This window comes from Lactuca saligna, chromosome 5 (assembly GCF_052625555.1).
Source record: "Lactuca saligna cultivar CGN05327 chromosome 5, ASM5262555v1, whole genome shotgun sequence".
In the NCBI taxonomy this organism is placed as follows: domain Eukaryota; kingdom Viridiplantae; phylum Streptophyta; class Magnoliopsida; order Asterales; family Asteraceae; genus Lactuca; species Lactuca saligna.
The window spans coordinates 238,005,292-238,012,268 of record NC_136421.1 but is presented as its reverse complement, the minus strand read 5'-3'; the positions used below and the strand labels follow the sequence as shown (position 1 = coordinate 238,012,268).

The 6,977-nt window shown below is 22.8% G+C and overlaps 1 long non-coding RNA gene across 1 annotated transcript; it reads right to left on the bottom strand.

Moving 5' to 3' along the window:
• Nucleotides 1-227: 227 nt before the first annotated feature.
• LOC145046692 (uncharacterized) lies at nucleotides 228-2,091 on the bottom strand. Its single transcript, XR_013682041.1, has 3 exons — nucleotides 2,010-2,091; nucleotides 1,333-1,550; nucleotides 228-410 (listed from the first exon to the last, which is right to left on the bottom strand). It is a non-coding gene; the product is annotated as an uncharacterized LOC145046692 (long non-coding RNA).
• Between the last annotated feature and the right edge of the window lie 4,886 nt (nucleotides 2,092-6,977).

Genomic DNA, 6,977 nt, shown 5'->3' with positions numbered 1-6,977 from the left:
AGTAAGCACTATCGAATCAATAGTCCTAATGATTGAAACAAATTTTAAGATTTTGTTTATATGTAATTTAATCTCAATATTGATGTTGTTGGAATTATTCTAAAAAGAAGCTGATGGTAGACTCTTGTGTGGAAATTAAAATATAATCTCATTTTTGGAACTGATTTGGACAATTTTGCCCTTGATAATGCAACCCATGTTCATCAATGTTGATTTTGGGTTTTTTTTTATGAAAGACATGACTTGGAGTGGAAATTGAATTTGAATTTTCAGTTTTAGCCTTGACTTGGTCGATTTTGCCCTTGCCCTGTACATCAATGGACAAAAATGAATCAGCTATCCTAAATGCCTATCAAGTAGCGTTTCGCACACCCACTTTCCGATTACAACTCCTCTTTCTCATCAAACACCTACATCAAATTGTGTATAATCCACAAAAATTACAGCAACGTCAAATAAAACATGAGAAAATAAGTGGTTTACTTTAAGTATTTAGGTATTACACCACAATTTTATGAGCTTTCATGGAAAATTCAACATATAAACATGTTTTAATCAACCAAACACACCAAATAATCAGGCCTGATGTAAATTGGGACAAAAAAAATAGGATGTTATAATTAACACAAATCAGACATTTTCGAAATAGAAGTCATAAAAAGGGACATCTGCAAAGTTGTTGTAAAAGAGGAACATATAAGCAAGATGTTGTAAGATTTACATCAAGTTATTATTCACTCTTGACCTCAACTGATGGGGTATTTAACTCATTCTTTTTCACTTTTTGGACAATCACCACTCGTTCATCATACTTCATGATACTTTTTTCCTACTCAGAGGATGTAAGGGGATTTATAACAAACAAAATTTGAAAGCAAGTTTCTATTTCTTGAATTTAACCCAAATTTAAAAGGGTTAAAATCCAAGAAATAGCAGAAAATACCTTGAGTGATTTAGATATCTTATCGAGGTGTTTGATATCTAATTATACATAACCACTGAAAGAGTATCAACCCACTTCAAAAGCTTAACAAAATCAAGATGTTTCCCTATTACAGGATAACAATCCAGTACAAGAGAATTTAATAATCTACATCAACAATTAGATAAACTAATCATTTTTAATCAGATGCACATCCAAGTACACGGTCTGTATAACACGTTTCTAAAATCAAGGTACCCATGAATCAACTATAAATGTTTAAAGATATTTGAGGCCCATTTTATTATCCCTTAACACAAATAAATGAGACACCTACAAATAATTTAATCATTGTATGGATATAAATTTTAGGCTATTGAATAGAGTAAAAAAATTAAAATGCAACTCACCTTTGCATTAAATCGAGCACATGGTAGGCATAATCTTCAAGACAGTCACTTGAATTGCTTTAACTTTTATATGATTTTTACTAATGGTTGTTGAATTGGTACGGGCTTTTCATTCTCCAAATTCATGTTCTTGAGCACAAACATGGGAGGGAGAATTTATGTGGCTCTGGCTACCTCTGTGAAACATTGACTAACAATCTCTTCATGTCGTGTTCCATCTTCATTTACATAACATAAGGTAAGAATAATGTTGTTTCGATGAAGACTTGGAGAGTGTTATTTGGTATCAATTGCATTATACAACAAATAATTACATATAGTGAATCCCAAACAAAAACAGTTTTTTTTTTTTTTTGTAAATTAAAGAAGAAGATAAAGGAAACATACCAAATGAAGATGCTTTTTTGTGATTCAAATTATGACCTCCGCAATTATGAACTTATAAAGATCGAAATGAAGAAATGTGAAAGTGAGATATATGCATGATTAGTGATTTAAGCCTTGACTTTATGGGATTTAGATAGAGTTCTTGACATAGTAATGTTAAAAAATAGAATGAATCAGATCAACATTCACACATAATCCGACCAAAATCGGCAAATAGAATGAATCGTATCAACATTCATCTGAAATCGCACTCCAAGATCAGAAAAACATGGGAGAATAGTCGAATTTACCTTGGTTCATCGACATCAGTTCCTTTCTCGTTCTCTAATCAACAACAATTGCAAAGAGTGTTGAATGACTTTTAGAGTTTTTAGAGAGAGAAATAGGAGGTATATCTGATTCGATTTTCATCCTAATTTATTGGGATTGTGTGTGAAGATATTGTTGATTTTATGTGATTGAAAATGGAGAAGAAAAATGACGATACGTGGCGTAATATTGATTTAAGAGCATGACACATGGTGGAATGATATTAACACTATTTATTTATTAGATAGGGGATATATATATATATATATATATATATATATATATATATATATATATATATATATATATATATATATATATATTAAAAAATAATTAGAGATCACAATTTTTTTTTTGATTTTTATATTCTTAAAAATCGCAGATTTTTATATAAATTCACTGGAAAAAAAAATCGATTTATTGTATTTTTTTTAAAATTATTTATTGATTTTTTATTCTTTTGGTTTTTTTTTTTTTCAAATGTTTTTTAGCGAAATTATATAAAAAGCTATGATTTTAAGAATATAAAGTCAAAAACTGTGTCTAATTAGTTTTTATGCATTTTTATAATTTTTAGGGTTTTTTTTCATAGAACCTAAACCTATATATATATATATATATATATATATATATATATATATATATATATATATATATATATATATATATATATATATATATATATATATATAACAATTTTTTAGCAAAGTATAAATATTTATTAATTACTTTACAAAATATGAATCATTAAAGGTCAAACCATATATTTTTTTAATGCTTTATCATCTTACTAAACATTGTGGTCCCTTCCAACAAAAAGGCCTAATTCTCTCTCTTTCTCTTTCTCTCTCTCTTTATATATATATATATATTTTATATAAGGTTTCATGAAACCAAAAACAAATATAAACACAAATATGACATAAAAGAAACAGTTTTTACACGTTTAGAATGGTATCAATTTTAAAATAACTTCTTGAATCTTTTTTTAACTTAAATAAAAATTTGGGAGTTTGATTCTATCGTTTATGTAGTCAAACAATAGACACAAAAAATTTCACGTTCATGCGCATTTTAAACAACAGATGTTTAATTGTTTTGTATACTTGTTGCATATAGATTTTAGATTTTGAGTCTCATATAATATTGTATGTATATGTTTGTGTGATGAATTCCAATGAAGAAATTTGGTAAAAAAAAAAAAAAAAAAAAAAAACAACTATAATTTTAAATTGTGTGTCGTTATCTTAAATGTAATTTTTAGCAAGTCAGTTATATTGTGAGAACTATTTTAAATTTTAAATGAGGAATTATATATATATATATATATTAATTACAGATTTTTGTCATTTGTTGCTCTTCATTTCTCTCTCTCTCTCTCTCTCTCTCTCTATATATATATATATATATATATATATATATATATATATATATATATATATATATACACACACTAGTATTTTAGCCCGCGCTTTGCCACGAGTTGTTACGGATGTTTTTCTTACGTATTAAATCAATATAACACAATTAAAAAAACACTAAAAGTTTAAAAGAAATTAGCATTGAGTGATTTATCAAAAGTTCAAAAGAGTTTAGGGATTATTTTTGTAAATTTGATTGTTTTTTAATAATCCAAAAAAATATGAGGGACATAATGGTAAAAAGTGGTATAATGTGTATTATACAAAATAGAGGAGGGACAATCATATTATATATATATATATACTATGGGGATCAGAGATTAACACGAGGGATAAAAGTGACATCTTACAAAGTTGAAGGTGGAGTGGATCAAAGTGATATTCTAAAAAGTAAAAGGATTGAAAATATCATTGTACAAAATAAATAAGTTAAAACTAACATATTATAAAGTTTAAGTTGGAAGGGTGGAAATGATATTTTAAAAGTAAAAGACAAAAATAGTATTTTAATAAATAGAGATGCTGAAAGTAAAAATAAATGACAAAAAATATAATTTTTTTCCAAATTAAAATGGTTGCAAATAACGCATTATTTAAAATTATAGAATTAAAATTATATTTCACATGACTTAATTGTAGTTTGGAATTGCATGTTATATTAATAGTTATCGTTTTAACTATATGGTTTTAACTTTAGATTAGTTGAATAAAAAAAATCTAAAATAAGGTGAAAGTCAAAGAGTTAAATGGAAATAAAAAGGAATTGGTTAAAAAGAAAAGAAGTTGAGTAGCAGTGTAATGTTGTACCTTATACTTTGAAGATTGTACTATTAGCTATAGTAAAATCATTTCACACACTAAACTTACTTTATATATATATATATATATATATATATATATATATATATATATATATATATATATATATATATATATATATATATATATATATATATATATATATATATATATATATATATATATACCTTTATTTATTTATTTTATATAAGGTTTCAAGAAACCAAAAACAAATGTATGAAAGAAACATTTTTCACACATCTAGAATGATATTAATTTTAAAATAACTTCTTATTATTGAATCTTTTGTTTAACTTAAATAAAAATACCTAATTAACTGACTAAGTTGTTTATAATGGTTTAAAAGTTGGAAGTTTGATTCTTATGTTTATATAGTCAAACAATAAACACTAAAAATTTCACATTCTTGCCTATTTACAAAAAATTGTTTAATTGTTTTCTATACTTATTACATATAAATTTCAGATTTACGATTTATATAATATTTTTTCTATATGTTTGTGCGATGAATGTCAATTTAAAAATTTGGTACAAAAAACACCAAGTATCTATTTAAATTGTGTTTCTTTATCTTAGATGTAACTTTTAGTCTACGAGTTATATTGCAAAGACTAATTTAAGTATTAAATTAGAAATAATATATATCATATTAACTACATATTCTTTGAATTATATGAACAACTAAGCGAATACCTGTATATAACGCGGTAATAACATTATATTGTTTAAAAATTACAACAAATATATGTTATGAAAATTAACTAGAGTATTTTCATTAAATCTAAAATAATAATTCTTTTAAATATAAAAAGTTCTTTGAAACATTGTTGTTATCTTATATATTTCATTTTAGTTACATGATATTTACTTTAAATTCTCATGGTTCTTCAAATTTTTATCTAATATTATAATTTTTTATTGTTTTCTAATAAAAGTAATGTGTTTAATTAATAAGTCATTCAAGATTTATTTTCGTCGTATTATTGCTCAAAATGATACATTACAGGAACTCTTAACTTACTCTTATAATATATAACAAATGTACAAATTAAAAAAAAAAATTATATTCTAATTTGCCTCAAAATGTGACCAAAACCCTTAAACCTACAAAAACCTTTAGTTTTCACAAATACTTTTTTATATCCGTTTTCTCGATTATTTTTTATATGATTTAACTCTTTACGTGTCTTTTACTTAAACAATTGATTTTTTTTTTAAAATAAAAACTTACAAAATTTTCAATTGTAAAACTTTTTACTAAATATTTAATTGATTATTAAACTAATTAAAACCTATTAATTTTCTCATCATAAATTATAACATATTAATTTGGATATTTAATAATCAATTATCGATTAATGAGGAAAGTGGAAGAGAAGTAGATTTCAAATCAATATAAAACTTTTAAAATATTTATAGATAAATAGTCTTTGATAAATTCTTAATTTATTTAATAGTTTGATTTAAGTTTTGTAATTAATCTTATATATATATATATATATATATATATATATATATATATATATATATATATATATATATATATATATATATATATATATATATATATATATATATATGTTCAAGTTCATTTGAGACCATTCTAATTTTGTGAAACTGTGATACCAAATCTAAAAATAATTTTAAAATTAAAAATAAATAGAAAAATCCAAAAATTCTTTTTGTAAATATTATTTTCGGAACTTGAATTAACTAAAAAAAATTAAAAAAATAAAAAATAAATAAAAAAATTAAGTTTTTTTTTTTTTTTTTGAAATAAGTGAAATATTCTAAATAGAATATTACACTGACATATTCTAAAAAATTATTTTAAAATGCAGAATAAATGGAAAAATCTAAAAATTCTTTTTTGAAATATTATTTTCGGAACTTGAATTAACTAAAAAATTAAAAATAAATTCCATTTTTTTTTTGAAAAATACGTGAAATATTCTAATAGAATATTACACTGACATATTCTAAAAAAATAATTTTAAAATGCAAACTAAATGGAAAAATCCAAAAATTCTTTTTTTAAATATTATTTTCGGAATTTTAATTAACTAAAAAAAATTTAAAAATAAAAAAATGCGTCTCACGGTCTCACAAAATTAGGCCGTCTCACATGAAACTAACCTTATATATATATATATATATATATATATATATATATATATATATATATATATATATATATATATATATATATATATATATATATATATATATATATATATATATTAAAAGTTAAGCATGTGATAATTCAGAATAAGAGATAATTATCTATACCCAACCATATTTTTTTATGTTTGAAATTATTATATCAAGTGTACGTGATTTTTTTGTAATTTTTTCCATCAACTTGACGATAAGTACTAAAATGTTTTATTTAGGTAAATAAATGTGCATGCATTTATTTTTTAATTTTAAACACCTAAATATATAATTAATATCTTCTTTTATAGTCACAAACATCGTACAAAGTTATAAATGTCAAAACTTTTGTTATAGATTTTAATATGATAATTTATCATTAATAATATCAAAATGTTCAAATGAAAATCCGAATCATCAACCAATTAAATACGGTTTGTCTTGAATTATGAAATAAACATAAAATATAACTAAATATAATAATAAGGAACCATTATTTGATACTCAGTACTTTCATTACCAAAGTAGCTTCAAACATTCATATTTGATAATGTT